Source organism: Arachis stenosperma, chromosome 9 (assembly GCF_014773155.1).
Source record: "Arachis stenosperma cultivar V10309 chromosome 9, arast.V10309.gnm1.PFL2, whole genome shotgun sequence".
In the NCBI taxonomy this organism is placed as follows: Eukaryota; Viridiplantae; Streptophyta; class Magnoliopsida; order Fabales; family Fabaceae; genus Arachis; species Arachis stenosperma.
In genome coordinates this window covers 43,681,946-43,693,583 of record NC_080385.1, presented here as the reverse complement: position 1 = coordinate 43,693,583, position 11,638 = coordinate 43,681,946, and the positions used below count along the sequence as shown (strand labels likewise).

Sequence of the window (11,638 nt, the reverse complement as noted above, 5' to 3'; positions counted from 1 at the left end):
CAGACCTGAGCTTGGCCACTTTTGATCCAGAAATAGAAAGAACTTTAACTCGTGTAAGGCAAGTTTGGCGCCGGCTAGCTTTCGTAAATAGTGAATCGGGTTCCCTTGCGGATCACTCCCATTCACTATCACCGCCAATCCGTGACCATCATTCTCCAATCAACGAGGAGACTCTATATTCATCTATGGGGAGTACTGAATTCTCTTTGAGTGACTTAGGTGACACCGTCATGCTAGACCCACCCCGAAGGATCACCTTGAAGGAAGCCAGAGCTCCTGGTCTTAACTTGCAACCGCTTCAAATTTTATATCTGGCCTTGGACCCAAATTTCGAGCTTAAGTCTGGCACAATTAACTTTTTCCCCAAATACAATGGACTACCTGGGGAAGATCCTCTGAAGCACCTTAAGGATTTCCAAGTTGCATATGCAACTGCGAGAAGACATAGGGCGGATGAAGCCGCGGTGGTGGTCTTCGCTTTCCCGTTCTCTCTAGAGGGAAAAGCGAATGAGTGGTTTTATACTCAGCCGGGTGAAGTTAGATCCAATTGGGACTTGTTGTGAAAAGAATTTTTGTAGAAGTTTTACCCTCTCCAGAAAATAGACAAGCTGCGAAGAGAGATCTCTTGTATTGTGCAACGAGATGGGGAGACTTTATATGAATACTAGGAAAGATTCAAGAAGTTGCTGGAGGCTTGTCCTCACCACTGGATTGATGAGTTGGTTCTGATCAGTTATTTTTGTTAAGGAATGCACAACCAAGACAAGCTTCTCCTAGATGCCACGAGTGGAGGGTCATTGACCAAAAATAAGACTGCTACAGAAGCATGGGAAGTTATATCGGATCTAGCGGACTCAACTCAATACTCAAGGGCAAGGAGTCCACAACCAAAAGCCTTGAGTGAGGTTTCTCCCTCCAAATATGCAATTTTGACTAAGACCCTCAGTGAGATGACGATTTTGTTGAGGCAAATCACCCAAGGGCAACAAATTCCTCAAGCTTTGATAAATGCTCCACCTAAACCTCCACGGATTGAAGGACTATCAAGGATATGTGGTGTTTGTGCTTGTACTACTAATTACACCGATGAGTGCCCTCAAATCTAAGAGGACACTACATTGGCAGTTGCTAACTCTTACCCGCAAAGACCCAATTACAACCAAGGGTCCTACCTACATGGAGGTAATCAAAGCCAAGGTGGAGAGATAACTCAAACCAAAGGTGGAACCAAGCTTCCCAAGCTCAACCCAACCAAAATTCTTAAGTCTACTACCATCAACACCCCCAAGGTCAACCACAATACCAACAACCCCCACAACCTCAGTCTCAAGTAAAGTATCAACATCCAAACAGTCGATCCAATCCTTCTCAAATTAATCAAGCCCTTTCCTCCAATCAATCCCACATGAATGACACGATTCACACCTTCATGTAAGAGCAAAGAGAGTTCCATAAGAAACAAGATGCTTACATGGCTGCAATAGCCGAAGCCCTTTCCCGTTTAACTCTCCCTCCTCAAGCCGCACAAAGCACCCAACAAGCTTCAACCTCAAGTAGTTTACCCTCTCAACCCCAACCCAACCCTAAGGGGAGCATAAATGCCATTACCCTTAGAAGTGGTACCAAATTGGATAAGAATGTTGCTATACCCACAAGGTTGAGTGAGGAAATAAACAATGAGGAGGTAGGAGATAAAGTGGAGGTGATGAGGGATGAAGAAGAAAATGTTGACAAAAGTGAGGAAGAACCACCAAAGGTCAAGGAGCCAAAGAGAAAGACCTTGCTTGAAGAGCCTTTTCCCATTCCATTCCCAACTTTAGTTAAGAAAGCAAAGAAGCAAGAAGATCTTGACCCCACTGTGGTAGAAGTTTTTGAGAAAATTGAAGTTACCGTCCCTCTCTTTCAAGCCATTCAACAAGTGCCGAAATATGCCAAGTTTCTCAAAGATGTTTGCACTCACAAAGACAAACTTGGCAACCTCAACAAAAAGCCGGTAAATGACTCTATCTCTTCTTTACTTCCTGAAAAATGCAATAATCCCGGCCTATGTTTGGTGACTTGTTTGATTGGTGGGATTAAGTTTATGGACTGTATGTATGATTTGGGGGCGTGTGTAAGCATCATGCCACTCCCCATCTATGAAAGATTGAACTTATCTCCCCTAAAGAGGTCCAGGGCGAGGTTTGTGTTAGCCGACAAGAGTATTGTGTCAGTTGTGGGGATTGCAGAGAATGTCATAGTTAATATTCAATGATTGCTCTTTCCAGTTGATTTTCACATTTTGGAGACCCCTCCCTTTGACTCAACTAAGCCATCATCAATACTCCTTGGAAGACCATTCTTGAAGACGGCCCGCTTCAGGCTAGATGCACACTCGGGGGTCTATTCTTTTGAGTCGGATGGCAAGTTAGTCAAGTTCACTTTGGAGGAGTCCAACAAGCCCATCCTTGAAGCTTACTCTATTTTTGGGTGCGACAAAGTTGAAGACAAAGTGAGTGAAGATGGCAAGGAGCAAGGAAAAGAGGATAGTGCCAAGAATTCAAATTCAAAGGATCATACTCAACCAAAGCAAGCTAAGGAGTTGGAGATTTTCCTCCTTGGGGAAATTTCTAAGTGATCAAGGAAGCCATGCGAGTCCAACTTAGGACTCTAAACCAAAGTGTTTGGTGAGAGACACCCCACCATGGTGACATTTTTCAATTCTATCTCTTGTTTATAGCTTTTTTGAACTACTTGTTTTCTTGTGATATAAGGATTAGCTCAGATTTAGTTGGAGAATTTTGAGTTGTATAAGTTAAATTACTTGTGGACTATGAATTTGTGCTTGTTTGAATGATTTGGGGTTGGTATATTTTTGTGCGAAGGTTAGGAACCTTAGTTTTTAAGAGAAAAGAAATTTCTGAAACAGGGCATCTGTGCGTATGCACCAAGCTGTGCGTGCGCACAAAACTGTGTTTTTCGCCATGTGTGCAGAAGCACAAGCCTATGCATCCACACACACCTTGACATGCCCTCTGGTCACAGCGCCAGCACAGCTTGTGCATGCGCGCTGCCCCCTTTTCTTTGACCTATGCGTATGCACAGCTGCGTGCGTATGCACAGCTGCGTGCGTACGCACACGTTTCCTTTCATGCTTCATCTGTGCGGCCACACAGACGTGTGCGTCCGCACAGACGTGTGCGTCCGCACAGACGTGTGCGTCCGCACACCAATTGCAAGCCCCTTTGGTGGGAGCGAGGGAACAGCCTGTGTGCGTGAACAACCTCCCCCATTCTTAACCTCTGTGCGTGCGCACGAACCTGTGTGTGCACGCACACCTGCTTCTGTCCATTTTAAAAAAAAAAAGAGGGCTCTTCTGTGCGCGCGCACACTCTCGTGCGCCCACACGCCCTTTTGCAACCTCTCTGGTCGCAGCATTCACACGCTGTGTGCGTTTGCACCCTTCCAAGTTTTCGTTTCTGTGTATCCGCACAGCCCCTTGTGCGTCCGCACAAGTCACGTTCTAGGCCATTAAAGGGCAATCTGCCCTATTGAGAGGCAGCTCCTCTCTTTTCTTTTCTTCTGCCTAGCTGTCCTCTCCCTCTTCTCCGCCGGTCCCTGCCGTCGGCCATCGCCGCCGTCCACCATATCTCTCTCTCTTTCTGTTACTTCTTTTCTCTTTTCTTTCTTTCTCTCTTTCTCTTCTCTTCTTACTTTTTACCACCGGTGAGTTCTCTCTTCCAGTGCTTTTTTCCGTGAACCCAACCGCCATGATTTTGCAGTGGCTATAAGAAGTGTCATTGTTCCTCCCTAGTTCTTGTTCTCTTCAACTTCTATACATAAGGTTTTTATTTTTCCTTTCTTTTATTTATGTTAATATTTTTGCATTTGTTTTAATTTCTTTTATGTTGCCTAAGTTAAATTTGTTGCTTTTTTTTGTTGCTTCCATGTATTGCAAAGTGTTGTTGCATAATTATTGGGTTGGTTAGGATCAATTTTAAGCTTAATTGTGATAAACTTGCACATTGCATACTACATGTTCGATAAAATGCCTCAATGAACATCTTGTTAGATTCATATGACTTAGCCATCATATGCTTTCAATTTATCTTTTGTTAGGCATATTGTCTAAATTGTGCAACTTCAATTGTGCATTTTAATGTTATCAATTAGTTTTACCAATGCATTTCCTTGTCGGTATACTTTGAGTTCAATCACCCATGTTTTGTACCTTTCTAATGGGTGAATTTAGTGAAAATGCATTATGTTGGTAGAATATTAGTTCATTGTTCATCTTGGAATCTAAATTGAGTAACCACTTTACGAATGTTCAACTTTTGGTGATGTCTTAACCAAACATCTTTTGGCTTCAAATTAAGAGTATTGTATATGTGATTATCGCTTGTTAAAGATGAACAATTGACAATTCCCTTTTGGGTGCTTGCTTGAAGTTGCTTGCATTTCTATGTTTTATAGTTGTAACTTGAGCACTTAGTTGTGAAGCTTTAAACTTTTAGTTGCCTTCAGAGTGTGTTTGCCGTTGTGTGCGGCCGGTGTGTGTGTTCCAACTGTGTGCACCATTGGAATATACACACCGCCATTCTTGCGAATCACACTATCTTCAAGCTTCCAACTAAGAATTTGATTTTCTTGACTTTATTAAGTGCTTCTTCATTATTCTTAATTTGTTGTTGTCCTATGACCTTGATATTTTCTTTTTTCTTTCTAAATGCGAAAGAAGGGTAAGAAACTGATCACTTTACCAGTTGTGCAACCTACAACCCGCGCCTTCAGACCATGTTTCATGGATCGCCCGAGTAATGACTGATGATGTTATTTTGGTGGAAAAATGAATTTCTCCCAAAACACACAAATCTAACCGGCAAGTGCACCGGGTCGCATCAAGTAATAATAACTCACGGGAGTGAGGTCGATCCCACAGGGATTGAAGGATTGAGCAATTTTAGTTTAGTGGTTGATTTAGTCAAGCGAATCAAGATTTGGTTGAGTGATTTGTGATTTGCAGAATCTAAATTGCATGGAAAGTAGAGGGAATGGGGAAATTGCATGAAATTAAAGAGAACTGAAATTTAAAGTGCTGAATCTTAAAGTGCAAGAAATTAAATGGCAGAAACTTAGAACGCAAGAAATGTAAATTGCAGAATCTTAAATTGCAAGAAATGTAAATGGCTTGAATTATAAAGGGAACTGGGAATTGGATTTGCAGAAATTAAACAAGGAAAAGTAAATTTCAACAAACAGAGAAATAGAAGATGACTTGGATTGAATCGGATCTTAGAACAGAAATGTAAATGAGATTGAAAAGCATTAAACAGGGAATGTAAAATTGAAATTCAGATCTCAGGACCCAAGAGACTAGATAACCAAGTCTAGATCTCAATGCCTTCCTAGATCCAACAAAAACAATTGCAAAGTAAATGAGGAATTGTAAATTGCAGAAAAAGTAGAAGAAGAAGCAATTAGCCGAAACTGAAATTCAATTAAGCAGTAAATAAACAGAGAGATCTAAGGATGAGATTGAAACAGAATTCCTTCAATTCTCCAACCCAAGATCCAAGCAAAAGTAATTGAAATTGAAAGCAAGAAAACTAAGAGGAAGAGAAGTGAATTCTCCTTCCCCGAGACTAAGAAATTAAAGATCACTCAATACCAAAAGCTCCCCGAAAACTATTCTGAAAACAAAAAGGGAAAGCTCCCTATGAAAACTAAAAAGAAAAGCTCCGAAAACTAAAAAGCTCCCCGAATAACTTGAATTCTATCCTATTTATACACTTTCTTCAAATGATCTTCAAGCCTTGAGTTGGGCCTTTGCTCTTGGTGGAATTGGGTTGAGAGAGGCCTTGGTTGATTGCTCTTGGAGTTTGGAGAGGAACCGAAGTGAACCAAGTGAACCGGGTTTGAATGTTGCAAAAGTTTGAGTAAAAGTTTGAGTAAAAGTTTGAGGCAAACTTTTACTCCAACTTTTCATATCAGCTTCCTCATTTTGCTGATACCAACGTTAGTGCAAAAGTTAGGGGTCTAACTTTTGCTCCAACGTTGGCCTCCTCATGTGCACTCATGGCGCCAACGTTAGCCCAAAAGTTAGGGGCTAACGTTGGCGCAAACTTTTGCTCCTCCTTTGTGTTTTTCATGCGCCAACGTTAGCCTAAAAGTTAGAGGCTAACGTTGGCGCAAACTTTTGGTGCCCCAGGGAGTGTTTTGCATGTGCCAACGTTAGCCCAAAAGTTAGGGGCTAACGTTGGGGCAAACTTTTCACCCAAAAGTTTGTGCAAAAGTTTGAGGCTAACTTTTGGTCCAGCTTTTGCTTCCTGGTTCATTTTCACTTATTCCAAAAGTTTGAGCTAAAGTTTGAGGCAAACTTTTGCTCAAACTTTTTGTCCTCTCTTCCTCCTAGCCATTCCTTCTTGCTTCAACCTTTCTCCAAGCTTTCTTCACCTATCATTAATCAACCAAACACATCAAAGCTATGCTCAAAATCATGAGATATTCATTCTTTCATAATTTGTGACAATTATAGCATAAAACCTCATGAAATTGCATTAATTCATCTATGGTTGATTAAATCAAAGGAAACATGAAAATCTACCCAATTGGCTTGCTTATGGCTCAAGAAAGTGCATAAAATCAATTGAAAATAAAAGAAAAAGGCTAGTGAAACTAGGCTAAGATGACCTGTCATCAATGACCCAAATATCTTGCTCAACCAGAGAGCCGAGTTCCAATATGACAAATTTGAGAAAAGGTCAATTCATTGGGAATGGACGCTTAAGGTTCCGATCAAGTACAAAATGGTTGTCCATGAGCGGATCGCCTCACTTCATTTGGAGTTTTTAGAGCAAGACCCAATCAAAGTTAATGAAACCTTGGTGCGGGAATTCTACGCCAACTACCAAAATTGGGAAGCGGAGTCAGTATTCCTCCGGGGGAAGAGGTTGGATACTTCCAATCGAGCTCTTGAAGCTATTCTGAAGATTCCCCACATTCCGCCCGAGAATAATGACTATTCAAGGATCAAGGCAAGTGTGTCCAAGGGGAGGATGTCTTTGACTCCCATACTTGCGAGAATTGGCCGTCCCGGTGCTTCATGGAAGTATAGCAAAGGGAGAAAATATGTTCCCGCAACTATAACTTACTCCGATTTGAATGCCGAAGCTCATATATGGCATCAAAATGTGGCGGATTACATTATTCCTAACACCCATGCTACCCATGTGAGATTCAAGATTGCGTTGCTACTTTGGGCTATTATGGAAGGAAAGAACATAGCTATTGTGCCTTTATTATGCACATCGATATGGAAACTAATTCAGAAGAAGAACATTAGCATCCCTTTTCCATCGATGGTGATGTGTCTAGCAACAACAGCGGGGGTAGAGTGGCATCCGAGAGACATTATGTTCAAGGTTCCTAGAGGCAACAAGTTCATTCTGAGGGGAGATTTGGAGAGATCAACAAACACAACACCCTCCGAGAGGAAGACACCTAAAGTACCACCACCAAGTCTACCAACTTCGTCAACTGCTTTACCCTTTCTCCGTCCTCTTCCAAAATTATTCGAAGACATCTTGCATGATATCCACTGCAAGGAGCATTTGGAGCAAAAGCGTTTCGATTGGATAGCGGCAAGGCTAGAAGGGAGAGACCCCGGCCCACCTCCTAAAGCTTCATTCGAGCTAGCTGGGGAGGAATATGATGCAGTTGACCAACCCACATCCAAGTCCACCGGCTGAAGGTGACCCCTTGGTGCACGAAGTTGTGATCATCAATGGCGCCATCAACATGGTACGCTCAATTGCAATCTCAACTATTTATCACAACTTCGCACAACTAACCAGCAAGTGCACTGGGTCATCCAAGTAATAAACCTTACGCGAGTAAGGATTGATCCCACGGAGATTGTTGGTATGAAGCAAGCTATGGTCATCTTGTAAATCTCAGTCAGGCGGATTCAAATGGTTATGGAGGATTGATGATTAAAAGATAAATAAAACATAAGATAAAGATAGAGATACTTATGTAATTCATTGGTGAGAATTTCAGATAAGCGTATGGAGATGCTTTGTCCCTTCCGTCTCTCTGCTTTCCTACTGTCTTCATCCAATCCTTCTTACTCCTTTCCATGGCAAGCTGTATGTTGGGCATCACCGTTGTCAATGGCTACAGTCCTGTCCCCTCAGTGAAAATGTTCAACGCGCTCTGTCACAGCACGGCTAATCAGCTGTCGATTCTCGATCATGTCGGAATAGAATCCAGTGATTCTTTTGCGTCTGTCATTAACGCCCCACAATCGCGAGTTTAAAGCTCGTCACAATCATTCAATCCTTGAATCCTACTCAGAGTACCACAGACAAGGTTTAGACCTTCCGGATTCTCTTGAATGCCGCCATCAATTCTAGCTTATACCACGAAGATTCCGATTAAGGGATCCAAGAGATATCCACTCAATCTAAGGTAGAACAGAGGTGGTTGTCAGGCACACGTTCATAGGTGAGAATGATGATGAGTGTCACGGATCATCACATTCATCAAGTTGAGGAACAAGTGATATCTTAGAACAAGAATAAGCCGAATTGAATAGAAGAACAATAGTAATTGCATTGATACTCGAGGTACAGCAGAGCTCCACACCTTAATCTATGGTGTGTAGAAACTCCACCGTTGAAAATACATAAGTGATAATAGTGATCATTGGCTTCGGCCCCAGAGAGGGAACCAGAAGAACCAAGATGAAAATACAGTAGCAAAAGGTCTTATTTATAGAGAACTAGTAGCCTAGGGTTTACAAAAATGAGTAAATGACATAAAAATCCACTTCCGGGCCTACTTGGTGTGTGCTTGGGCTGAGCATTGAAGCTTTCATGTGTAGAGACTTTTCTTGGAGTTAAACGCCAGCTTTTGTGCCAGTTTGGGCGTTTAACTCCCACTTTTGTGCCAGTTCCGGCGTTTAACGCTGGAAATTCTGAAGCTGACTTGGAACGCCTGTTTGAGCCATCAAATCTCGGGCAAAGTATGGACTATTATATATTGATGGAAAGCCTAGGATGTCTACTTTCCAACGCAATTGAGAGCGCGCTAATTGGACTTCTGTAGCTCCAGAAAATCTACTTCGAGTGCAGGGAGGTCAGAATCCAACAGCATCTGCAGTCCTTTTCAGCCTCTGAATCAGATTTTTGCTCAGATCCCTCAATTTCAGCCAGAAAGTACCTGAAATCACAGAAAAACACACAAACTCATAGTAAAGTCCAGAAAAGTGAATTTTAACTAAAAACTAATAAAAATATAATAAAAACTAACTAAAACATACTAAAAACAATGCCAAAAAGCGTATAAATTATCCGCTCATCACCCCTCTTCACCCCCTCGGAGCATAAGCATGCACGGAGGACCGTGCACAAACTAAGCATGGGAGGATCGATGACTTCAAGGGGGGTAAAATTTCTCTTTTCAAGGCACTTTGCAATGTTTCTTGTAGTACGTTTCCTTTATTTTAAGTAGTTTTAAGTATATTTCATCTTGTTTGGTTTGTCTGTAAATATTTCTTTATTATTTATGGATATTTAGTAGTTAGTATTTGCATGTTGCATGGTAGAATGAAAAAGTTAGTGAAACACCAAGGAATTTCCATGAAATCTTTTTTCTAGGGTGTACCATTAATTGAATTGAAGGAGATATTATGTTTGCCAACTTGCTTGGAGTAAATTATTTGTAGAACATGGAAAAAGAGCTCGAACAACATACCTTGTGAGTCTTGAGCTTTAATAGATGGTTGCATCTTTTTAACTATAATGTTGTTCTTGTGTGTGATTATTACTCTTTTTTTATTGTGATCATTGATTTGCATGATTCTTTATGTCCTGTATTTGTGTTTGGATGCATTTAGCATGATTGAGGCCATCTTTGATGATAAACTCACTAACCTATATGGCCAACCCTTGTATGCACCTTTGTGAACCCCTTTGAGCCTATAGATTCTCTTTTGTTCTGATGATAGTACATTACTTCCCTTAAGTGGAAAATCATTGATATCCCTGAATTACTCTTTGATTAGCTTGGATGGATTAGTGTGTAAATTTTAAGTGTGGGGGAATTTTGGGAAACATTGGTGATAGAGGCATGAACTTTTTGTGAAAAATTTTTGACAATTAGGTAATGCTCATGCATTTCATTAATGAAGACATATGCATTCATAGTTCAACTTTGAAAAAAAAACTTGTGCATAACAAAGTATGAAATAAAGAGTTAAATAAAGGATGCATGTGCCATGTTTGAAAAGAAATTGCATGAGTGAGGTGAGATAGAAAAAGGAAGAAAATGGGTAGATAGGTTGTAATGATATGTGTATATATGTGATATCGGATTAGGTGGACACTCAAGCTAATTAAAGAACTAATTCTTTAAGTCTACTTAGCCATATTTCATCCTACCTAAACCCTAGCCCCATTACATCCCTCTAAAGACCTCATGATATTTGTTATTCATACATTAAATACTAGTTGATTGTTAGATGCCTTGCAAATCTTTGAAAAGCATGAAAAAAGGAGAATTGAGTGGTTAAACCCTAAACACTGAGCGAATTGAGTAGATACACCTCCGGTGAGGGTTTCGATTGCTCAATTCTATGTTCTTGCACCTCATAGTGTATCTTCTTGCAAGTTGTTCAATTGGATAGTTTTGAAAATTCCAATTCAATTCTTTGGACATTGATCTTAATGCATGGACTCTTTGCATTGGCCCTAAAGCTTTCTTGTGATGGATTAGAATTTCATGGTTTATTTCTACCAACTCTCATCGTAGTACATATTGGCGACTAGCCTTAGGATAGTTGCATGTATTTAAGTAATTTATAGCATAAGTCATTTTCCCTTTCATCTACCTCCTTTGAGTGTGTTTAGCATGAGGACATGCTAGTCTTTAAGTGTGGGGGAATTGATGAATCCGTATTTGATGATGATTTTTTTGTTAGAATTGAATGGATTTCATCACATAAACTTGTACTTATTCCCTTGAATAGCATGCTTTTGAACCTTCCTCCCAAATTGTGCTTGATTATAAAAACATGCTCTTTTGTGCCCAATTTGATATATTTTATTCCATTTACCTTCCATTCGATGCCTTGATCTTATTTGTGAGTGAGTTCATATGTATAAGGTAGGAATGGTTTGGAAAAAAAGGAAGAAGAGCATGCAAAGTGGAGGAAACATGTAGAATTAAAGGAGATGAGTTCAGAGACATGTGCGTGCGCACAGCCTCTTGTGCGTACGCACTGGAGCCCAAGCAGAGCGCGTGGATCATTTCGAGCACATTGCGCGTCCAGGCAAGCATTGCCTAGTGTGCGTGCGCATAGGTACTTGTGCGTACGCACAGGATGGGATTTTTGCAAGGTGTGCGGACGCACACGCCTGTGCGTCCGCACAGGTGTCCGCGCATGACTTCATTAAAAAGGCACATGACTCGCGATTTGAGGGCTTTGGATGCCCATTTCTGAAGTCTCTTAGCTCATATTGGAAATGGAATGAAGGACATAACATATGATATAATTAGGATAGTTTAGGAATAAGAGTAGAAGGTTTTTAGTTTAGTTTTCTCTAAGTTTTTCATCATCTCTACTAGGATTTCTATTAGGGTTTTACATTCAAAG

General features: G+C 40.9%; 1 non-coding gene across 1 annotated transcript; it reads right to left on the bottom strand.

The window, feature by feature from the left end:
* Positions 1–605: 605 nt before the first annotated feature.
* On the bottom strand, positions 606–712 carry LOC130952261 (small nucleolar RNA R71). The gene has a single exon (XR_009074442.1). It is a non-coding gene; the product is annotated as a small nucleolar RNA R71 (small nucleolar RNA).
* Between the last annotated feature and the right edge of the window lie 10,926 nt (positions 713–11,638).